Here is a 26,664-nt window from a genome sequence, read left to right on the forward strand (position 1 = left end):
ATCAGCCAATCAGATTGAGTTCGCATTCTATTGGCTGTTCCGATCAGCCAATAGAATGCGAGCTCAGGTTAGGATTTATTTTACAGGTAATTTTGTATTTCTTTTAGCTAGGTAGTTATTAAATAGTTAATAACTATTTAATAACTATTCTAACTAGCTAAAATAAATACAAAGTTACCTGTAACATAAATATAAATCCTAAGATAGCTACAATGTAATTATTAATTATATTGTAGCTATCTTAGGGTTTATTTTACAGGTAAGTATTTAGTTTTAAATAGGAATAATTTATTTAAGTGTAGTGTAGTGTTAGGTGTAATTGTAACTTATGTTATATAGGATTAACTTAGTTAATAATAGAAATATTATTTAGATTTATTTAATTAATATTTAAGTTAGGGGGGTGTTAGGGTTAGTGTTAGACTTAGGTTTAGGGGTTAATAATTTTATTACAGTGGCGGCGGTGTAGTGGGGGGCAGGATAGGGGTTAATAAATTTATTATAGGTGGCGACGGTGTAGGGGGGCAGGATAGGGGTTAATAAATTTAATATAGGTTGCGGCAGGGTCAGGGAGCAGCGGTTTAGGGGTTAATAGGTATAGAGTAGCTTGCGGTGGGCTCCGGGAGCGGCGGTTTAGGGGTTAATACACTTATTATAGTTGCGGCAGGGTCAGGGAGCAGCGGTTTAGGGGTTAATAGGTATAGAGTAGCTTGCGGTGGGCTCCGGGAGCGGCGGCTTAGGGGGTAATAACTTTATTTAGTTGCGGCGGTATAGGGGGGACAGATTAGTGGTGTTTAGACTCGGGGTACATGTTAGGGTGTTAGGTGTAGACAGCTCCCATAGAAATCAATGGGATGTCTGGCAGCAGCGAACTTGTACTTTCGCTATGGTCAGACTCCCATTGATTCCTATGGGATCCGCCGCCTCCAGGGTGGCGGTTTGAAAACCAGGTACGCTGGGCCATAAAAGTGCCGAGCGTACCTGCTAGTTTTTTGATAACTAGCAAAAGTAGTCAGATTGTGCCGTACTTGTGTGCGGAACATTTGGAGTGACGTAAGAATCGATCTGTGTCGGACGGAGTCCGGCGGATCGAAGTTTACGTCACAGAATTCTACTTTTGCCGGTCTGTAGCCTTTGATAACTAAGGCGAATCAGCCTTGCCACAAATACGCTGCGGAATTCCAGCGTATTTGAGGTTGACGGCTTGATAACTACCCCCCAAAGTATCATAGGTATTTACTTATGGTTTATATGCATATTTATATAAGATCTTATGTTAGCGTTGTGGACTAACTCAAATATTGTGAGATCTTATGTTAGCATTGTTGACTTGCTATATATTGTCAACTAATCGTTGCTAGTTTGAGAAAAAAACCAAGGGTAACTTAGTAATCACACTTAACCTTGTTCTGTTGCACGGCACGAAGACTGCATCAGCTGTGTGTGTATGAATTTACAAACCCATGTCTAACTATAGCTGGTGCTTCTAACTGACAAGGGAGTGTCAGAGAGTGGCCAATCTGTAGTGTGATTTATCCAGCCAATCACGATGCTAAAGTGATATGGCAAAAAGATGAGGATCTAATGGAATTATGTGTAAGAAGCTCACAATAGATTGGCACGCCTCTTTCCTTCACAGGAAATATAATGTAGTGTATCAGCAGTAAAAGTTAAAGTTAAACTTGCATGTCAGTCCGTGCGCAGAACACTTGCGCCACCGCTATTCAAGTGATAGACTATCAGAAAAATGTTAGGGGTAAGGGCAGACACGCAGGCTCAAGATAATAGTACAATCTAGCTCAATCGTAATACCTAACATGATGGACCTAAGGTGTCCGTATAATAGAGAGGGATTTACTAGTGTAAAGGACTAATATATATATATATAGTAATAGAATAGATATATATTAATTAATTGATCAATTCCCATAGTAGAAATAAGAGACAAGGGAATGGGTTGTCAGTGGAAATAAAAAAAAAAAAATATAACACTAATATAACCAGTGTGTTAATTATCTAGCTCGTGGACAATAATATTAGATAGTATGTGAATGTGTGCTGCTGGTGAATACAGGAACAATTAAACATAAATTGTGAAATATGAGAGTATATATTGAGAAAGTATGTAGAATACTGTGTGGATAATTACTAATACAGTGTGAAAAACTATGTGCTGGTGCTGTGAGCATTTGAGTGTTATGCAGGATGATCTTGGTCATAAAATCTTATAGATTATCCTACAAATCTCATCAGTCTTGATGAGATTAAGTAAAATGTGATAAGTGAATAATATGAATGGTGGATTAGTGCTCCCTATATATTAATGACACTTGCCACTAAGTGTTGGTGACACTTACAGCTAAGGTATGGTGATGGGTCCTATATAGCAGTGATAACAATCTTCACATAAGGGTATAGTAAACGATTAATAAATACATTTCCTATATTCCAATAGGGTAAAGACTAAATGTGACTAAAATATAAAATAGTGATACAATTCATATCTGATAATATTTTCCCTTATAAGTGTAACAAGAGATAACATTATAGTATACATATATTTATGTGAGATAGATAAAGTTAGTTGTGTATGTCAGAGTAATTGTGTAAATTTACAGACAGGGACTTCATCCTAGATGTCGAATATGATTAGATGAATGTACCCTGTTTAATTATGGGTATCGCAATAACAGAGATCTTAATGATCTGTTTAAAAAAACTGCCATATCATAATTTTCATTAAGACCGTCTGGTTGGAGTGTCTTTAATTTTCTAATCCAGAAACTCTCTCTTTTACGAAGAGTAGAGAAAGCATCAGGTAGAGCTCTGGAAATAATCTCTATTGGCATAATTTTCATCGGATTTTTAAGATTACTATGGCATATATAGCAGTGTCTAGAGACACTGTGGGATTTGGACTTTTTATTGATGTTATATGAGTGTTCGCTCCATCTCTTTTTCACCTTGCGACAGGTGCATCCAACGTATTGAACCCCACAGTAACAACTCAGGAGGTATATGACGAAAGATGACTCACATGTCATATAACCTTTTATTTTAAAAATTTCTCCTGTGGTATGTGATTGAAAACTTGTCGCCCTATGTAGAATGAATTTGCACATTCCACATCGTTTCCTACAGCATTTGGATATTCTATTTGGAGGAATATTCCTATTTATTGGGTTAGTGCTTTGACTGTTCTCTTGATATTTATCTCTGACCACCTTGCTAGGGGCCAGAGCCGTCTTGAGGGTTGGTGCTCTCCTGAAAACCACCTTTGGCTTATTGCCTATTATTTTGGTAAGAGTCGGATCTTGGGTTAAAACCGGCCAATGTTTGTTAAGAATTTTGGAAATAGCTTGATGGTTGGAGTTATATTTGGTAATGAACGATGGTGGATTACTTTCTTTGAATTTTGCTTACTCCTTTGGTTTGTTATTAAAATAACATGACCTATCTTCTTGTCTGACTCTGGTTATTTCACGATCTATTAGATCTTTAGGATATCCTTTCTCTAGGAATCTAGTTCCAATAACCTGAGCCTGTACATCAAAATCTTCCATTCGTGAACAATTTCTTCTAATCCTCTTTAGCTGTCCGTATGGGACGTTCATCTTCCAGCATTTGAAATGGTTGCTTTCAAAATGTAGAAAGCTATTGCAATCCACACTTTTGAAATAAGTTTTGGATTGGACTCTACCTTCAGGGGTTCACCCTAGGGTGAGATCAAGAAATTCTATTTCTTCACGTTGGATATTATGAGTAAAAGATATACCAAAAGTGCTGTTATTTAGATGGTCAACAAAAGCACTAATATCATCCCTTGACCCTTTAAAAATAAACAGCAGGTCGTCTATGTAACGGCCATAGAACACCAGGTTCGCCGCAAACCGAGCATCATAGATATAGGTATGTTCGAAACTACCCATAAATAGATTCGCAAAGCTTGGGGCGAACCTGGTGCCCATGGCCATCCCTTTGGTTTGTAGATAATATCTACTTTGATACATAAAATAGTTATGGCTGAGTATGAAACTTATTAGTTCAATGATGAAATCTACTTGCTGTGATGGCATGTAGATATCTTGTTCAAGATAGGACCGAACTGCTTGGATTCCTAGGTTGTGTTGTATATTGGAGTATAGAGCCCCTACATCACAAGTGACCCACCAGTGACATTGTCCAAGAGCTAGATAATTAACACACTGGTTATATTAGTGTTATATTTTTATTTTTTTTATTTCCACTGACAACCCATTCCCTTGTCTCTTATTTCTACTATGGGAATTGATCAATTAATTAATATATATCTATTCTATTACTATATATATATATTAGTCCTTTACACTAGTAAATCACTCTCTATTATACGGACACCTTAGGTCCATCATGTTAGGTATTACGATTGAGCTAGATTGTACTATTATCTTGAGCCTGCGTGTCTGCCCTTACCCCTAACATTTTTCTGATAGTCTATCACTTGAATAGCGGTGGCGCAAGTGTTCTGCGCACGGACTGACACGCAAGTTTAACTTTAACTTTTACTGCTGATACACTACATTATATTTCCTGTGAAGGAAAGAGGCGTGCCAATCTATTGTGAGCTTCTTACACATAATTCCATTGGATCCTCATCTTTTTGCCATATCACTTTAGCATTGTGATTGGCTGGATAAATCACACTACAGATTGGCCACTCTCTGACACTCCCTTGTCAGTTAGACGCACCAGCTATAGTTAGACACGGGTTTGTAAATTCATACACACACAGCTGATGCAGTCTTCGCGCCGTGCAACAGAACAAGGTTAAGTGTGATTACTAAGTTACCCTGGGGTTTTTTCTCAAACTAGCAACGATTAGTTGACAATATATAGCAAGTCAACAATGCTAACATAAGATCTCACAATATTTGAGTTAGTCCACAACGCTAACATAAGATCTTATATAAATATGCATATAAACCATAAGTAAATACCTATGATACTTTGTATCAATTTTCTCTCAAACCTTTTTTTTAAACTTGACAGGAATGAGGTTAGTTTACAAACTGATTCTATTAGGCATATATATTTACTACACATTTAGATTAATAGGATGTTTATATTATGATGGCATAACAAATGCTTTTTGTACTTGTACTAAATATACAATTTTAATTCATAGAATTGTTTACATTAGGGGTTATCTATTGAATATTTTTAAAATTGTTTTTAATGTAGTTTTTATTTATGTTCATTGTGGGGATTATCAGAATGTTATGAGCCAACTACAGTTTATATATGTGGTCATTGTTATCATTTTATATGAATAAGTTAACACATGTTTGACATTACCTGACCCTTTTGTGTATATAACTGTTACTAAGCAACCACATTCATGAGATGTGTTATGGGTGCGGTTTGTTAATTGTTAATTGCTTAACCAATTACATCAGTTCTTTTTGTTATAGATTATTTGTTAAATAGCAAGTGTATCACAATGTTTGTTCATAGCCTGATGAAACAGCCCTGAGCAGGCTGAGAAACGCGTCGCTGTATTAATAAAGTTTTTTAATATTATATACACTTGCTATTGTGTGGCTCATCACTTTATGTGAAAACTACATATTTGTTCCTGGTTTTTGCTGAGGATTGCCTTTGCAGTAGTCTACTGGGCGACATTTTGGTTCCAGCTTGCTGAATTTGCACCCTCAGGTGCAGACTATCTTGTAAGTTTAATCACTCTGGGTCCTACTGTCCTTGTCCAGATGATATTTGGCCATGTTGGTTTGTTTTCTCTTGCTCATTTAGGTATATGATATCTGGGCCTTCTGAGGATTTCCAACTGCCTTTATGCCAAGGACACAGTGAGCTGGACCACTGCAAAAGTTTCAGCCTGCTACATATGCACCAGCTGGGTGCTCTTTGTTTGTGAGTATCCTACTCATCTGTGTTGCTTTGCTTTATTTCTCTGGCGATATTAGGCCATGTTGGCGCCCCTGTGTTTTACTCTTTTTCAGATTTTGTACATCAGGATTGCCATCCTTTGACAGAGTGCTGCCTCTACCTTTGGATCATCAAGGATATATAGACTTTTATTTTTATTTTAAACAACTTGTTTACTCCATTTTTTAGGTTTGTTGGTATTGGGTTTTATTTTATTGTATTTCATTTATATTTTATGTTTTATATTAACTGTATCCGGTATTGCCATCTGATTATTTCAATTTAGTATACTTTTGTATGACCACTCAATAAGGAATATTTCACCAATCGGAATAAGGAAGCGCCCCCCTAAGGGTGTGATGTGTTATTAGTTCACATCACTCTCTCTATATATATTGTACCCCCCTAGTGACGCCACTGTCTGTATATAATTCCTGCACAAAATATATTATAAGAGAGGAAGTGGGAAATAGTGACAACCAGTAATCATGTTCTACATTTGCAGGTAAGTAGATGCCACAACACACACACTCTCCTCCACTACCAGCTTTTCACACATCCCTCTCTAGAAGTAAGCTTTTTGCGGGTGTCGGGCAGAGCACATATTATAAGTTGAAAGTAAAAGGTTTTCACACTAGCAATAACCCAATATGTGCAAAATGCCAAACTTTGAAAATCACAACCTTACTACCACATTCACATTCCAATGTTCTTCACATTGCAGAATATGTTCTACTTATTCTTAAATACATATTTCTATTTCTTTATATATATTATGTTTTTTTTTGGTAATATATATATATATTTATATCTATATATAGGTATAGATATACAGATATATATAGGAATATCTAGAATACCTATTTAAAAATACTACATAGTGTCAGTATATTTATAAGAATATCAGTAGTGCTCTCCAAATAATATGTCAGTCTATGGCGGGTTATAATACAATATATTTAATAATTATCCTTTAAAAATCCTTTAAAATCCTTTAAAAATAAACCCTCAATCAATATGCACAAAATTAATATAAATACCTGAATTCTTTTTATTAGTTAATATCTATGAACACATTGGGATATATTTGTATGGGTCAGAATGTGAGTCAATACTATACACGTTTAAAAACTATTAAAATATGCTATGCAGAGTTCATACACGTTTACCTTTAGAACTGGCCTTATTCACAATAGCCTTTCATCCAGAGTTGCATTTAAAATATCACAGTGAGACTTAAGATAACAGCTACTAATATTCAGCAATACAATTAACAGTGCTAATAAACAATAGGACAATATATATACTCAGCTATTTAGCTGCAACTGATTCTAATACAATTCTAATTAGGATACTAAAAATACATATGTTCTTACTGTAAACCGTTACTTTAAAATGTCTATTTATTTAAACTGGAACAAATTTTTAGTTACTTATAATTAAAATCAATTCTAAGATATACATATATATATATTCTATATTTTGCACAGATGAATGATTTAGCATCAAGGAGATATGTTTAACAATACACAGGCTATGAAATTCTAGCTTGAAATATAAACTGCTCTCTTTAATATATCAACAATCTTTTAATACTTTACCAAGATGAACACCAATCGATATCCAATATCTCTCCACAGGTTTAATCTCACCTCAGAATACCAATAAGTATATTTTGCAATTAATGAGAAAAGGTAGACCAGCTTTGCTAGCGTAATGGTATTTCACACCCAACAAGCCAGTTACAAGTCAGCTCAGCAGAATCTGTCCTTCACCTATCTTGCATTAAGCTTATATGTGTTTCCATCATGGGTGAGAATATGGGAGGCCCTTTTCGGAAAACCTGCTTGTTATTGGCCCTTACGGAGCTGATCATCCCATTGGTTACCTGGGAATTTAATTTTTAACAGCCAAAAAGCCTTCTGGCTGTTATTCTCGCATCATAACACCGGGGGCAGTGTGACAAACAAACACAGCAATACATTTACTATCCAACATTTTTAAAAATTCATTATTTCTATGAAATGGTTATTCATTAGACCATAACTTCCTGCAACAATCACTCACAATATTAATTATAGATGGGGCAGCATCATATCATTTCTCTGATTATTTCAATATGAAACATCATGTGTCCCCAACATCATACTATATTAAAGCAAATTAATACTGCTAATTATTCTGAAATTAATGGCATTTATACATCTGTTATATATGTATTCACACAAATACAGCATGTTCTACATATCCAACAAATTCTGCATGCATGAATCTTGTCTACAGGGAGTGCAGAATTATTAGGCAAGTTATATTTTTGAGGATTAATTTTATTATTGAACAACAACCATGTTCTCAATGAACCCAAAAAACTCATTAATATCAAAGCTGAATAGTTTTGGAAGTAGTTTTTAGTCTGTTTTTAGTTATAGCTATTTTAGGGGGATATCTGTGTGTGCAGGTGACTATTACTGTGCATAATTATTAGGCAACTTAACAAAAATCAAATATATACCCATTTCAATTATTTATTTTTACCAGTGAAACCAATATAACATCTCAACATTCACAAATATACATTTCTGACATTCAAAAACAAAACAAAAACAAATCAGTGACCAATATAGCCACCTTTCTTTGCAAGGACACTCAAAAGCCTGCCATCCATGGATTCTGTTAGTGTTTTGATCTGTTCACCATCAACATTGCGTGCAGCAGCAACCACAGCCTCCCATACACTGTTCAGAGAGGTGTACTGTTTTCCCTCCTTGTAAATCTCACATTTGATGATGGACCACAGGTTCTCAATGGGGTTCAGATCAGGTGAACAAGGAGGCCATGTCATTAGATTTTCTTCTTTTATACCCTTTCTTGCCAGCCACGCTGTGGAGTACTTGGACGCGTGTGATGGAGCATTGTCCTGCATGAAAATCATGTTTTTCTTGAAGGATGCAGACTTCTTCCTGTACCACTGCTTGAAGAAGGTGTCTTCCAGAAACTGGCAGTAGGACTGGGAGTTGAGCTTGACTCCATCCTTAACCCAAAAAGGCCCCACAAGCTCATCTTTGATGATACCAGCCCAATCCAGTACTCCACCTCCACCTTGCTGGCATCTGAGTCGGACTGGAGCTCTCTGCCCTTTACCAATCCAGCCACGGGCCCATCCATCTGGCCCATCAAGACTCACTCTCATTTCATCAGTCCATAAAACCTTAGAAAAATCAGTCTTGAGATATTTCTTGGCCCAGTCTTGACGTTTCAGCTTGTGTGTCTTGTTCAGTGGTGGTCGTCTTTCAGCCTTTCTTACCTTGGCCATGTCTCTGAGTATTGCACACCTTGTGCTTTTGGGCACTCCAGTGATGTTGCAGCTCTTAAATATGGCCAAACTGGTGGCAAGTGGCATCTTGGCAGCTGCACGCTTGACTTTTCTCAGTTCATGGACAGTTATTTTGCGCCTTGGTTTTTCCACACGCTTCTTGCGACCCTGTTGACTATTTTGAATGAAACGCTTGATTGTTAGATGATCACGCTTCAGAAGCTTTGCAATTTTAAGAGTGCTGCATCCTTCTGCAAGATATCTCACTATTTTTGACTTTTCTGAGCATGTCAAGTCCTTCTTTTGACCCATTTTGCCAAAGGAAAGGAAGTTGCCTAATAATTATGCACACCTGATATAGGGTGTTGATGTCATTAGACCACACCCCTTCTCATTACAGAGATGCACATCACCTAATATGCTTAATTGGTAGTAGGCTTTCAAGCCTATACAGCTTGGAGTAAGACAACATGCATAAAGAGGATGATGTGGTCAAAATACTCATTTGCCTAATAATTCTGCACTCCCTGTATGGTCCATCTGAAATAGAAATAAGTGTTATTAATCATTTCTTTTTAGGTCCACAAGTATTCTTAAAAACATAGAGGCTAAGACGTTTTATGCTTTCAATATATATATATATATATATATATATATATATATATATATATATATATATATATATATATATATATATATATATATATATATACACACACACATTCATTTCTATGCAGTATCTTGTATTTATCATCTTTTAGCTCCATCTGGAAAAACAGAAAAATACGTTTTATATATATATATATATATATATATATATATATATTTCAAACATGGGATTATTACAGTTTCCATTCAATTTATTACAGATTTGAATTTATTTTTCATATATATATATATATATATATATATTCAATACAGCAATTACCCCTTTAATATAATATGTCCCGGCTCAATATATATACATATATGGGTTATTTGAATTATTTCAAACACACACATGAAAAATTTGCATCATTCCTTTCTCAAGAATAATATATTTTTATTTATGCTATACAGGGATAGTAAATGTTAATTTGTCTGTGCCCTGCACATGGAGACTTCACAGGGGACAATTTACACATGGCTGTTAATAGTCATTTCTTCAACCAACACTGCTCCTCCCCCCAAATCTCATCCTACCTTAAAGAAAATTTCCAGACACTTCCTCTTCACTCATTGCATGGGGTAAAGAGTGCTCTGAAGTTTGCACTTCCTAATTTAGGAGCAAATGTTGCCTTTTGAAATTTCTTTAGACATCCTGCCTGTATTTAAGTCTTGAGATGTGTATTCAAATCATGGGGGTTTTGAATCAAATCCTGACATCAAAATTGCAACCCTATTTTAGTAATAACTGATAAAAATATGGTTTCATACATAAACACATTCCCCTGTCCTATTTACATATATATATATAAATATAAATATATATATATATATATATATATGTGGGTCGAAAGAGAATATTCTCAAAAGTAAATAGGCGCACTGCTATACAATTATGAATAATGTGGTATTAATATACTGTATGGTGTATACAAAAACAAAGTTCAAAACCAATCAGTTAGTACAGGTTAGTTCTTTCCCAGTAAAGTTCTGGTATAGGGTAAGTGATAGCGCTTACCAGAGCCAACCTCAATCCTATGAGGTAAGTGATCAGCAATGGAGTATAGATGATCCCTTTGGAACTGTGTGCTCTCCTGGAAATCTTTTGGTATCTGTTGCTCCTTGCCAATGAAGATCCTGGACTCTCTTATGAAAGCAAGAATGATTCTTTGGTTCTCTCTATGGTATTTGTTGAAGTCCTGCTGGTTTTTCGAGGAACTTGTTGGTGAAATGGCAATCTTGGACTCTCAATGGATTCCTTCTTCTTTCAGAAGCTTGGATGTCCCATATTCTCATAGATGAATAGAAAAAGAGAAAAACAACATAGAGTAGTACTGCAAAATGATTAAAGCAGAAACTAAATGTATGTCCTGGTGTAAAGTAAGTATATTGCGCTTACCAGAGCAAACCTCAATCCTATGAGGTAAGTGATCAGCAAGGTGTTAAAGATGGTGTTTTGGATGTTCCAAGTAATTCCTGGTCTTTTTTCATCAGAGGGAATGGCAATCCTGGACTCTCTTATTAGAGTAGGGATGGTCCTTTGGTTCACTCTTTGTTGGTATTATACAAATGTGTCTTGAGTGACTTATATCTGAATGAAATCCTGGGCTCTCTGAGTATTTATTCTCTCTTTTGGTGTTGGGATGTCACTTGTCCTCATGAGAGATTAGTTATAAAATACAAGAAGCAGAGACAGAGACATAGTGTAATACCGTAAAATATGAGGAGCTATTTATTACAGATAGATAATAAATAATAAAAAAGTGCTTACATTAAAAACCTTTTAAACTTGGTATGAGGTTAAAAAAATAGCATAGAAAAACCCTGAAAATCACTCTATGTTCAGGGATGTGCTGCAGATGAATTTGTTTTAGAACAGCAAATAATGGTTGTTCAGCTGTAATAGCAAGGTGCTAATAAAGTGACAGAGTTAAGCAGCTATAGCTAAATCTGTGAGATACACCAATGGTAGCCGGTAATAAGTTTTAGATTATCCCGTAGTTAACATAAATGTGTAGTCCACAAAAATGAAGTACAAGGATACCATGTAATTTCTAATACAGTACCGGTAGTAGGTGAAAGAAATAAGGTATAGATAAATGTCGATGCCGATTCTAGCAGGACCTGTCAGCCCACTGTGTGGTAAATAATCCTTACGCGTTTCGAAGTAATAACTCTACTTCTTCTTCAGAGGAAAAAAAGTGTTCTGACAGGCATCAGCATTTTCCCGGTTTAAATAGGGACCGCAAAAGTGGGCGTGAGGTTCAGGCCTGCTAGGGTGTACGGCTAGACGTACGTATGACGTCTACGTAATTAGGTATGCGCATGTCAATTGCAACAAAACTGGTTGCTATAGCAACATTGGGACGCTAAGAGCGAATATGTATGCTGTAAATCTTGTAGTGCGCTGGAAAGCAAAGGATTACACCTAGATATTGCAACGGTGTTCCTTGCATAGGTTATCTATACTGGGCTAAAATTCGAGAATCGAAGTATTTCATTTAAATATTATACTCGGATCCCAAAAATTTTTGTATAAGCGCATTGACATTTCTGTTAAAAATGGTCCCAGGGTAAATATGCACATGAACCAAACAATTATTTTGAAATACATATAGAACAACAATTTGCTGCTATTTAGCCTATCGTGTACTTAGGGGCCAAGTGTTGCATCTGAGAACTGAAACAGTGTTTTTTGTTTAGTATTTAAAAACTGGGCTTGTGTGTAAAGATATGGGGGTCTGCAAGTACAATATTAGACTAGAATCATAAAGGTTTCAGTAATCTGATTCACGATATCTTAAGATTGTAGCAGGTTAATATGCAGAGACACCAAATTAATTCTAGAAAATATATATATATAAAACAGACAGATATCAGCTAGAAACATTGTAAGATTAGTAGCAATGATTAGATAAAAGGTAGACTCGATAGTGAATGTGTGTCTACTATTCTCTGAGAGAAATTTAAAATAGTTAATCTATGTAAATCATGTCCTAGAGAGTGGCATGTCATAGTGGAACAATAAATGGGGATTTCTTGTGGTCCCAACCAGTCTTGGGTTCTGGGACCCTTTGGATATGCCACTATCAATGTAATACTACTCGTTTGTCTTCCTAATTAAGTGTCTATGGCAATAGGGAAGATGAAATTCTGTATATGTGTACATTTATTTATAAACCATATAAAGATGTTAATGATTCTGTGAGGATTGAATTTTGACTATTTAGAGGAAGGCTGCGAGATCTATATCCTCGTTGAGCCCCATGGGGGTCATTGTACCCATATTATGTATCCAGTATGTTTCTTGTTGGCGTAATTTTAGGAACCTGTCTCCTCCTCTTTTGGGAACTGATACTTGTTCTAAAATCGTTCCTTTTAACAATGTTTGATCTTGGTTATGAATTTTTTTGAAATGTCGAGAGACACTATGTCCTTTAAAGCCTGCCTCTATATTCTTTAAATGTTCTAATAGTCGTGCCTTATATGGGCGTTTCGTGCGGCCTATATATTGTAGTTTACATGGGCATTCGAGAAGGTAAACTACAAATGTGCTTTTGCAATTGGTTAAAGTGTTGACTTCGCAAGTTTTGTTAGGATATGTTTTCGAATTTATTATTTTAGTGGGTTTTTTTCCTCCATAGGCATGCTCACAGCCTTTGCAATTAGCCCTATTGCACTTGTAAAATCCCTTAGTATTAGAGGTAAGCCAGTCGGTTTTGGACTGTGTTGTTTTTAGTTGACTGGGCGCTAAGATTTGTTTTAAACATTTATTTTTTCTGAACGTAATTTTAGGTGCTTTGCCTATACTGTTTTTGAGAAACTTATCCTGTTCGAGTATAGGCCAATATTTTTTGAGTATTTTCTTAATTTCAGGTGCTGCTTCATTATAAGTTGTTACCATTCCTAGTTTTTTATTGTTACTCTCAGTAGATTTTCGACCTTTTTCTTTATTTGTAATGAGAAGTTGTTTTCTATCTAATTTTTGGACCTTTTTGAAAGAATTGTCTATTAGTTTTTTAGGATAGCTTTTTTCTACTAGTTTTTCTTTCAGTAATTTGGCTTCATTAGTGAAGTCTTTGTCTTTTGTACAATTTCTTTTGAGCCGCTGGAATTGTCCGTATGGGATATTTTGAATCCAGGGCTTGTAATGGCCGCTATCTGCACGAAGATATCCATTACAATCAGTGCTTTTTCGGTATAATTTTGTACATATATCAGTGTTTTCGTGAAATAGAGTCAAATCTAGAAACTCTATGGACTCCTGTTCAATTTTTGATGTGAATTGGAGGTTAAAAGTATTGGTATTTATGTGTTGAATAAATTTTGTGATGGTTGTTTCATCCCCTTCCCAGATTAGTATAATATCGTCAATATACCTGCCCCACCAGATGATGTTTTTGTGAAAGGGATTATTGCAGTATATGTACGAATCTTCCCAGAGACCCATATATAGATTGGCGTAGCTGGGTGCCATGGTTGTACCCATGGCTGTTCCGCTTATCTGTAAATAATATGAACCATTGAATTCAAAGTAGTTTTTTTCCAACACAAATCTAATGCATTCAGTTATAAAATCTTGGTGATTGGTCTGTAATTCTGTTCTTTTAAGAATTTGTTTAATTGCTGCAATCCCACTTTCGTGGGGGATACTGGTATATAAAGAGGAGACATCTAGTGTTATCCATTTATAGTTTTCTCTCCATTTTATATTTGTGATTTTACTTATGGTGTCCACAGAATCCCTAAGATATGATTTTAAATTTGGAACTAAAGGTTTAAGGAAAAAGTCCACATATTCCGAAATTCTAGCTGTAAGAGAGTCAATGCCAGATACTATCGGGCGACCGGGGGGGTTAGCTAAGCTTTTATGGATTTTTGGGAGGTGGTAAAAGATAGCATTTCTGGGATGTATATGTGTGAGATATTTAAGTTCATTTTGGTTAAGTAGATTGAGATGTTGAGCAGTATCAATAAGTGAGTTATATTGTTTTTGGAAGATTGTGATAGGACTACTTTGTAATTTTTTGTAGGTTTCTGGATCATTTAATAGTCTATTGGCCTCCTTGAGATATTCTGTCCTATTTTGTATTACCAGTCCACCTCCCTTGTCTGCTTCTCTGAGGATGATGTCGTCCATTTCTTTAATGGACAGTAAGGCATTTTTTTCCTGTTTAGTTAAATTGTCTTTTTTGATGGAATAGTTTTGACAAAGATCTTGTAGATCTTTTTGTACAAGCTCACTGAAAGTAGGGATAGCATTCCCCTTTGATTGTGTGGGGAAAAAGATGGAGGATGGTTTTAAGTTTGAATATTTACAGATATTAGTATTTAGTTGTGATTCATTGTCATTATCATTGTATAATTCTTCCAAAGTATTCAGTAAATCTAGATCAGTATTGGAGATATTTTTCAAGAAATCATTATTATCTTGGGATTTAAGTTTCTCAAAATGCCTACATAGGGTCAATTTCCTGATAAATTTGTTGAAATCAATGAAAAGGTTAAATGGGTTTGGACCCTTAACAGGTGCGAAGTTTAGGCCTTTGGAGAGTATATTTAATTCTATATCAGTAAAGCTGTGTGTAGATAGATTGAAGATTTTTAGTAATGGTTCTCTTGTTTGCCCCTCTTCGGGGTCCTTGGTTCTTCTATTTCACCAACAAGTTCCAACAAGTTCCTCGAAAAACCAGCAGGACTTCAACAAATACCATAGAGAGAACCAAAGAATCATTCTTGCTTTCATAAGAGAGTCCAGGATCTTCATTGGCAAGGAGCAACAGATACCAAAAGATTTCCAGGAGAGCACACAGTTCCAAAGGGATCATCTATACTCCATTGCTGATCACTTACCTCATAGGATTGAGGTTGGCTCTGGTAAGCGCTATCACTTACCCTATACCAGAACTTTACTGGGAAAGAACTAACCTGTACCAACTGATTGGTTTTGAACTTTGTTTTTGTATACACCATACAGTATATTAATACCACATTATTCATAATTGTATAGCAGTGCGCCTATTTACTTTTGAGAATATTCTCTTTCGACCCACATTTTATTCAGTGACACGGGTACACTGACTCACAATTTAGGCTGCACGCTCAGTTTTTATACTTATCTATATATATAAGTTTTGGTGCACTTCCGACCAACCAAGTGAGTGCAGTCTCATAAAATCATCACATCTTTAATCACTGAAAGATCTTTTTTATACAATCTATAACTTACTAGCTATTTCTCCTACAGTAGTTTTAGCGCTGGTGACCCCCCTTTCTTCCTTATATATATATATATATATATATATATATATATATATATATATATATATATATATATATATATATATATATATATATATATGTCATTTACCTGTACCCTGACAATAGAACATATTCTCCTATGTAAAGAAAATTTGAATGTGAAATATTTACAGTACTTACACAGTTAAATACGTTATTAAATCTCAATATTGCATGAATATGTTTTGTTCATGTTTTTAGCTACTTGACTAGAAAGGGCTCCAATGCACTTATATACTGTATATGTTTATATATGTATACATGTGTCTTTATTTGTTTATATATGTGTAAATACATAAATACATATGTACACACAAATATACATATGTACACACAAATATACATATGTGCACACAAATATACATATATATATATATATATATATATATATATATATATACACACACATTTTTAGACATGTATATGCATGTATCTCTATGTTAAAGCCCTTTACATGCTTTTTTCTTCTAACACCTGAGACCTCATATCTTTGAGCCCTCATAACTTTTTATTGCAATTTGTTTTTAAAAAAATGTATTAAAAAGTGTTATTTTGAGGGTAACTGTACTTTGAAATATAATTTTTATGTGTTTTAGTCGAGTCAAGTGTAACCATTAACCAGAGATCTGAAGTCAAGCTATTCCAACGCTTGTTAAATTCAATTGTGCTTAAGCAAACGCATTTACTTTCAACCTGTAATACATGGCTCTACTTCCAACATGCGATAAGGGCAGTGCGTCATTCATAATCTAGCCCTAAATAGCATATAACATTTTAGAAAAATTCCCCAAAGTAAGAAGTGGCAGACACTTCTGGAGCACAGTTCACTTATGTCAAATAGGGAAGCGGATTATAGAACAATCGGTACAAATAGGACCACTATTGGACCCACTATAAGCACTTTAAATATAACATATAAGATTATTACAAATGGTAACAGAATGGTAGTCTCCGCCATCTTAAGTAACTATGTATGGGAGTTGGAGGCAATAATAAAATATATATTATTATCGTTTTTTTTGTAGAGCACCAACAGATTCCGCAGCGCTATAAACATAGGCGGTATACAAGGTAGCATGTATAGGAATCTAATGGGTTGAGGGCCTTGGAGAGAGTTGCACTGTTGTAGTCAGCTCTTTTGAAGGTAATCTGCAAACAGTTGGGCTCTTAGGCTTACATGCTAAGGGGGTTCATGACGGATAGCAATGGAGGAGAGGAACTGGTATTAGGAAAGGTTAGTGTCGATTTTATGTGTCCCTGAACAGTAGAGTCTTTAGGGAGCACTTGAAGCTTTCAAAACTAGGGGAGAGTCTTGTGGAGCGAGGCAGAGAGTTCCATAAGATGGGAGCCAGTCTAGAGAAGTCCTGTAAAAGGGAATGTGAGGAGGTAACAAGAGAGGAGGAAAGGAGGAGGTCATGAGCAGAGTGAAGGGGACGGAAGGGAGAGTATCTGGAGACAAGGTCTGAGATATAAGGGAGAGCAGTGCAGTTGAGGGCTTTGTATGTCAGAGTCAGAATTTTGTGTTTAATCCTGGAGGCAAGAGGAAGCCAGTGAAGGGATTGGCAGAGAGGTGCAGCAGATGAAGAGCGACTTGTAAGGAAGATGAGCCTGGCAGAGGCATTCATTATGGATTGTAAAGGAGCTAGGCGGCAGCTAGGGAGACCAGATAAGACGTTGTTGTAGTAGTTGAGGCGGGAAAGGATGAGAGACTGGCCATAGGATTTATATAACGCAAAGCTTAACATAATAACATGGAAGGGTACACCCATTTCTCCATTAGACATTTAGTAGGATTAATTAATAGTTGTTGGTAATAAGCTTCTGAAATGTATGAAGATTAGCCTTTTGTAGCAGGGGACCACATACATCCGAAATGGAAGAGTGGACTTACTTATTTAATGAGTCTGTTTGAAAAATATATAAACAAAAAAAAAACTGTAACTACTTAAATCTATTATTGGGAATCTAAACTCACATCAGGCACTGTATAACAGAGATCAACAAATAATTGTGCTTTCTCCCATCTTCAATTCAGATCTGAAAGTGGATAATAAGTGACTTTTTAATGCCGCAACTATCCTGAGATATCCAGCAGACTGAAACAGAGCTATCACCAGCACTCAATGATTCAACCTGTCATGGCCGCCGACGGGAAGCTCTCCGAGGTACCAATCTTTAACTATATGTCAATTCCTTATTTTTGCAGGTGTGATCTTGTATTACAGGACTTAATGAGGAGGTGTTTTGACACCTCCATTTATAACTCAGCTGTAGAAGCTGATGAGGATCTGATGATGCCCCAAGTTGTTTATGGTGCTAGGGCAAAATGCTCCATCCCGATATGATTCCTGTTTAGTTACTTCTGCTCCTAACAACCTCCTATCCCAGTTTGGGTGTGATACAGAGAACTATTTTTTTAGCTTGGCATTACACAGTCCTAAAAACGGATGATCAATTCTGCATGTGTGAGTGGTGCATTGTACCCAGCAATTAAGGTATTCATGCATGATTAAGTCATAAAACATTTATATTGAATAAGGACAGATTCTTCTGTAGACTTACTAATTACTACACACATGGCCATAATTATGTCAGAGGAACGTATCAAACACTCCAACACTAAGAAACTTGTTGTCTGTAGCTGTCACACCTGGAATTCCTGTTGGGATGTGACTGTAATTTTACTACTAACCTCTTTACTGTAGCTGAACTTTGGTGCACTGTCTACTTATGTAACACTCGATTTGGGAGTCATTAATTGGGTGCTTACTTTAAGTGTCCTTAGGCAATACTGCAATTTACTATATACTGGTATATTACATTTAAAGGGGTTAAGGGGTCTTTCTGTATATCATGTTATAGTTTGTTTTTTTATTGTGTTTTGAATTTCTGCACTCCTTAATTAGTAATTTTTTTGTTTAAAACAATGTAACATTCTCTATACTTAAGTGTGTCATACTTAGACACTTTCTTCATTTTTCTCTTTATGTATTTGGCAAACAGCAAGGGCCTGATATTTAAAATATCGCTACTTAGACAAGATATTCTAAGAAGTCTTATCGATACGATGAGGCCCTTAACATTTTTTAGAAAACACAAATTTTATCTTGAGAAATGTTTATGCTGTTATGTACTGTTCCTTATGTGAAACAGAGACTCCTTCATTACAATACAAGCTCTATAAAAATATTTTGTGTGATTTCTCTCCATGCCAGCAAAGTTTTGAATATCAGGCCAAAACTTAGAACTTATTATTAGTGAATCGACTCTTAAATGGCTATTTAGAACAAATTCATTTTTACTTTCTTACATATAAAGATGCATACAGTGCCTTGCAAAAGTACTGATACCCATCGGAAATATTTTTTTTTCTGGATTACAAATGGTATTCATGTTTTACCAAACAATATTTGCATTGCAAATTCATTTGCTTTACGAGTATATTGTAAAGCAAAAATGAGGTATTTAAATGAAAAAGAAACTGTTTGTGTTCTTGAGCCACAGTTGATTTTGTCTTGTTTTTAGGATCACTGTCCTGCTGAAAGATAAACTTTCACCCAAGCTTCAGCTTTATAGCAGACTCAAAAATGTTGTCCTGTAGTATTGCTCTGTATTTTTACTCCATCCATTCTTCCTTAAAGGGACAGTCTACACCAGAATTTTTATTGTTTAAAAATATAGATTATCCCTTTACTACCCACTAGTCCTAAAGCCCGTTCACACAGGCCATTTTTTGCAGGACAGCAGTCCCACCCCTTGAGCTCTCTCCCTCCCCCTCTCTTTTGCTCTCTCTATCCCCCTCTCTTTTGCTCTCTCTCCCCCCTCTCCTTTGCGCTCTCTCTCGCTCCACCTCTCTTTTGCTCTCTCCCCTCTCTTTTGCGCTCTCTATCTCCTCTCTCTCTTTTGCGCTCTCTCCCCCCTCTCTTTTGCGCTCTCTTTCTGCCCTTCTCTTTTGCTCTCTCTCTCCCCTCTCTTTTTGCTCTCTCTCCCCTCTCTTTTTGCTCCCTCTCTCCTCCTCTCTTTTGCTTTCTCTCCCCCCTCTCTTTTGCTCTCTCCCCCCCTCTTTTGCGCTCTCTCTCTCTCTTCCCCTCTATTTTGCTCTCTCTCCCTCTCTCTTTTGTGCTCTCTCCCCCCTCTCTTTTGCGCTCTCTCTCTCTCCCATCTCTCTCTTTTGCGCTCTCTCTCTCCCCATTCCTCTCTTTTGTGCTCTCTCCCCATCCCTCTCTTTTGCTCTGTCTCTCTCCCCATCCCTCTCTTTTGCTCTGTCTCTCACCCATCCCTCTCTTTTGCTCTTTCTCCCCCTCTCTTTTCCGCTCTCTCTCTCCCACCTCTCTTTAACGCTCTCTCTCTCCCACCTCTCTTTTGCACTCTCTTTCTCCCACCTCTCTTTTGGCTCTCTCTCCCCCCTCTCTTTCTATCTCTCTCCCCTTCTCTTTCTATCTATCTCCCGTGCATGACCGCGACCAGCCACGCCCCGGCACGCCGCTCACGCCCACTTTTGCCCGCACTGGCTGTTCAGGTAGGGACTCTAAGGCCAGGTGTGTTTGTCCTCGCGCAGTCTCTACTGCGCGTGACAGCTTCGGACAAACACACATAGCCTTTTATAGTATAGGATTCCCTAGTTCTGCACAACCAACACAGTTATAAAAATACACTTTTTACCTTTGTGATCGCCCTTGTATCTAACCCTTTGCAAACTGCCCCTTTATTTCAGTTCTTTTGACAGACATCCATTTTAGCCAATCAGAGCTGGCTCACCTGAACTCCACATGTGTGAGCACAGTGTTATCTATATGACACACATGAACTAACACCCTCTAGTGGTGGAAAATTGTCAAAATGCCCTGAAAGAAGAGGCGGCCTTCAAGGGCTTAGAAATTAGCATATGAACCTCCTATGTTTAGCTTTCAACTAAGAATACCAAAGGAACAAAGCAAAATTGGTGATAAAAGTAAATTGGAAAATTGTTTCAAATTACATTCTCTATCTGAATCATGAAAGTTTATTTTGGACTAGACTGTCCCTTTAAATTCTCACAAGATTCCCAGGCTTTGCTAATTAAAAGCATCCCTACAGCATTATGCTACCATGCTTCAGTATAGGGAGAGAGTTTATTGAGGTATGGGCAGTGTATACTTTGTGCCGCACATAGAGTTTAGAATTTTGACCACAAATCTGTATCTTCGTCTGTGGCGGAACTACTATAGGTGCAGCAGGTGCAGTGGCACCAGGGCCCAAGTTCTGGGGGGGGGGGGGGCATAGCAGCAAGTCTATACATATAGGCATGTGCCATTATCTGTGTATAGATACTCATGATATTTATATATATATATATATATATATATAATATATATATATTATATATGCTTTCTGTATATATATATATATATATATATATATATATATATATATATATATATATATATATTTATATATATATATATGTATATTTATATATATATATATATATATATGTCACAATTGCTGATTATTGAGTTACATTCTGTGGGGGCAAATTTGCACCAGGGCCCTCTGTTGAGTAGGCCTGCTATTGATCTTGGTCTCATCTGACCATAAAACCTTCTACCATATCTTGGACAAGTCATTCTCATGTTTTTTAGCTGACTCCAGACCCGTTTCATATGGTTGGTTTTGATTAATGGCTTCTTTCTTGCCATCCTCTCATAAAGGCCATTTGATACAGAGCACTTGAAATTGTTGACTGGTGCAGATTAACTCTTCTCTACTCTCAACCACTGACTGATGTATTGACTGATGGCTGCTTCTAGGCCTCACAGGTCTACTACTTGCTTGATGTTGAGTTTTTGAGGACAACCTTTTCTCTGCAGTGTCTGGGTGATGTGATATAACCTCCACATCAAGATAATTGATCCAACATTGTTAACTGGGATGTCCAATCACTTTGATATTATTTGTACCCTTTTCATAACTGATGCAGTTTGAGTGATCTTTCTCCTACTGCTGTGGAAAACTCTTTATTCTTTATTGTCACAGCTTTCCATCAGATCTGCAGCCAGACCAATGATCCTTATCTAGAGGTGGATCTTTATCCAAAAAAAATAATAATTGTTAGTTGAATGTCATACATTTTAGAGACTGATTGTATTGCCATTTGGGCAAATTTTCCAGAGGAGGAGGGATTGAATATTTTTTTTTTGTTGCAAACTGCATATTTTAGTTGTTTTTTAATTTGTCTTGAAAATATTTTGGAACATAAAACCAATGTCACCTTAAAAATAATATTTTTTAGATGAAATATTGCCCAGAAGTTTAATTAATATATATATATATATATATATATATATATATATATATATATATATATATATATATATACTGTATATACACACACACATTTTTTTAGTAAAATGTGACAATTGATTAAGGGTCTGAATACTGTTGCAAGGCATTGTGTATGTATTATATATTTTTATGTGTGTGTGAAAAACCCAAATTCTATATATTTCACAAAAAAACTGGCTTGTGTTAGGTATTGTTCTGTTTTGGGGTAAATATTAGCAGGACTAACCAAAATCATGTAGGTCATAGAGCACTGTATATTTTCTTTGTAAAGCCCTCCTAAATAATTATTAAATTAAACCTCCTAACATTTCTGGGGGCTTCCTGGGATGCCATTTTCGGCTATAGCGATCATTAAAGGAACCTAAAAGTCATAATTAAAGTTTCATGGTTTAAATAGAGCTTTCAATTTTAAAAGACTGTAATTCTATTATGAAATTTACCACCTTCCCTTGGGATCTTCTGGAGCAGAAATCTTCTTGGTGTGCTGAGGAGCAGCAATGCACTACTGAACACTAGGGGGCCGGTTTATCAATGTCTGGCCAACATGATCCGCTGTAGCGTATCATGTCCACCAGACTTCACTGAATGCCGACAGCATAAGCTTTCAGCATTTAACATTGCACAAGCAATTCACCAGAACTGCTTGTGCAATGCCGCCTACAGATTCGCGGCCAATCAGCCACTAGCAGGGGGTGTCAATCAACCCAATCGTAAACAATCTGGCGAATTGCAGACCGCAGCCTCAGAGGAGGCGTATGAGTTAAGGAGCCGTGGTCTTAAGACTGCAGTTTCTTAACTCCTGTTTCCGGTGAGCCTGAAGGCTCGCGCAGAAACAGATACATTGGGGCCGATTGACACTTGATAAATCGGCCCCTAGATGGTAATTGGTGTTTACACACATATCCCTGCTATCTTGTTCACAAGATATATTCATCTAGCTTCTAGTAGCTCTTTGCTGCTCTGGAACTTACTTTTAATATGTGTTTAACCAATTTGCATGGTTTAAACACACAAATTCAAGCAAGAAACAGCACAATAATCAAATGCACTAGGACATTATATGATTTTCTTTTTTCCCCTTTATGTCACCCGAATTGCAGTATGCTAAAACAGCCATCCAAACAGAAATCAAATCTGTAATTGTGAATTCACCAGCAACTCACTTTCACATCTGGAACCTAAACAAAGGCAAAACACCTCAGGTTTAAGAAAGATAATTTCTTTATTACCCATTCCCTAGTTTTGCATAACCAACACTGTTATATTAATACACTTTTTACCTCTGTAATTACCTCGTATTTAAGCCTCTGCAGACTGCCTCCTTATATGAGTTCTTTTGGCAGACTGCCTTTTAGCGAATCAGTGCTGACACATAAATAGCTCCACGGGAGTGAGCATAATGTTAACTATTTGGCACCCATGAACTAGCACTCTCTAGCTGTGAAAAACTGTCAAAATGCACTCAGATAAGAGTGGCGGCCTTCAACAGCTTAAAAAGTAGCATATGAGCTTACCTAGGTTTATCTTTCAACAAAGAATACCAAGGGAACTAAGCAAATTTGATGATAAAAGTAAAGTGGAAAGTTGTTTAACCCCTTAACGACCAAGGACGTACGCCACATGTCCTCAAAAAAAATACAGTTAATGACCGAGGACGTGTGGCGTACGTCCTTGGTCTGGAAGGCAGCTGGAAGCGATCCTGCTCGCTTCCAGTTGCTTTCCGGTTATTGCAGTGATGCCTCGATATCGAGGCATCCTGCAATAACATTTTGTAGCAATCCGGTGCAGAGAGAGCCACTCTGTGGCCCTCTCTGCACCAGACATCACCGGCTAAATCCGTTGGTGGATGGGAGCCGGTTCGGGAGGCGGGTGGTGGCCATCGATGGCCCTGATGATGTGGAGGGAGACGGGATCGTGGGCGGGGGTGATCGGGGGCGCGCACGGACGTGCGCGCGTGCACGGGAGGGTGGGGGCGGGCGCGTGCACGGGGAGGGAGCGGGTGGGATCCGCTACACTACAGAAAAATTATGTACTCAAAGTTTTAAAAGTACTAAATATGGATATCAAAATACATTAGTCAGGGGGTGGGGGATTGGTCTGTGGGGGGGGGGAAGCTACACTACAGAAAAACAACATAAAAAAAAAAAAAAAACTATTTCTCTTGCAAACTGGGTACTGGCAGACAGCTGCCAGTACCCAAGATGGCCCCCAATAAGTCAGAGGGGGGGGGGGTTAGAGAGCTGTTTTGGGGGGGATCAGGGAGGTTGGGGGCTAAGGGGGGATCCTACAAAGTAGCATATGTAAATATGCTAAAAATTTATTTTATTTTTTTTTAAAAAACTTTTATTTTAGTACTGGCAGACTTTCTGCCAGTACTTAAGATGGCGGGGACAATTGTGGTCTGGGGGAGGGAAGGGAGCTGTTTGGGAGGGATCAGGGGGTCTGATGTGTCAGCTGGGAGGCTGATCTCTACACTAAAGCTAAAATTAACCCTGCAAGCTCCCTACAAACTACCTAATTAACCCCTTCACTGCTAGCCATAATACACGTGTGATGCGCAGCAACACTTAGCGGCCTTCTAATTACCAAAAAGCAACGCCAAAGTCATATATGTCTGCTATTTCTGAACAAAGGGGATCCCAGAGAAGCATTTACAACCATTTGTGCCATAATTGCACAAGCTGTTTGTAAATAATTTCAGTGAGAAACCTAAAATTGTGAAAAATTTAGCGTTTATTTTAATTTGATTGCATTTGGCGGTGAAATGGTGGCATGAAATATACCAAAATGGGCCTAGATCAATACTTGGGTTTGTCTACTACACTACACGGAAGCTAAAATTAACCCTAGAAGCTCCCTACATGCTCCCTTATTAACCCCTTCACTGCTGGGCATAATACACGTGTGGTGCGCAGTCGCATTTAGCAGCCTTCTAATTAGTAAAAAGCAAAACCAAAGCCATATATGTCTGCTATTTATGAACAAAGGAGATCCCAGAGAAGCATTTACAACCATTTATGCTATAATTGCATAAGTTGTTTGTAAATAATTTCAGTGAGAAACCTAAAGTTTGTGAAAAAAATTGTGAAAAAGGGAACAATTTTTTTTATTTGATCGCATTTGGCGGTGAAATGGTGGCATGAAATATACCAAAATGGGCCTAGATCAATACTTTGGGATGTCTTCTAAAAAAAAATATATACATGTCAATGGATATTCAGGGATTCCTGAAAGATATCAGTGTCCCAATGTAACTATCGCTAATTTTGAAAAAAAGTGGTTTGGAAATAGCAAAGTGCTACTTGTATTTATGGCCCTATAACTTGCAAAAAAAGCAAAGAACATGTAAGCATTGGGTATTTCTAAACTCACGACAAAATTTAGAAACTATTTAGCATATGTTTTTTTGGGTGGTTGTAGATGTGTAACAGATTTTGGGGGTCAAAGTTAGAAAAAGTGTGTTTTTTTCCATTTTTTCCTCATATTTTATCATTTTTTTATAGTAAATTATAAGATATTATGAAAATAATGGTATATTTTGAAATTCCATTTAATGGCGAGAAAAACGGTATATAATATGTGTGGGTACATTAAATGAGTAAGGGGAAAATTACAGCTAAACACAAACACCACAGAAATGTAAAAATAGCCTTGGTCCCAAACGGACAGAAAATGGAAAAGTGCTGTGGTCATTAAGGGGTTAAAATTGCATGTCCTATCTGAATCATGTAAGTTAATTTTGACTTGACTGTCCCTTAAAATTGATAAACTGTCAGCGAGATTTTCAAGGTGAGTTTCATACTGCTAAGGAATCCTAAATATGCACATAAATATATTTTATCTTCATCTAAGTAAAGCCTAGAAATACCTTTCAAGGGGATAATATCTTATCTTTTTAAGACAATCCTTATCTCTATATTATGTGACACTTTTTTGTAACTCTCTAAATAACTGCATATAAAATTCAAATTCATTTTAACATATTTAATTAATTTATGTTTAATTATATGTTTCCATGTGATTGAAAAAGGCCTTTAGAGTTGAGAAAAAGAAATCTGAATCCTGGTGTAAATGATTACATGGAAAACGTGAAATTGAGTAATGCTGTTATTGTTAACAGACATCAAAATATGCCAATAAATAAGTGAGCAGGCATC

The sequence above is a fragment of the Bombina bombina genome, chromosome 2, assembly GCF_027579735.1.
Source record: "Bombina bombina isolate aBomBom1 chromosome 2, aBomBom1.pri, whole genome shotgun sequence".
Lineage (NCBI taxonomy): Eukaryota > Metazoa > Chordata > Amphibia > Anura > Bombinatoridae > Bombina > Bombina bombina.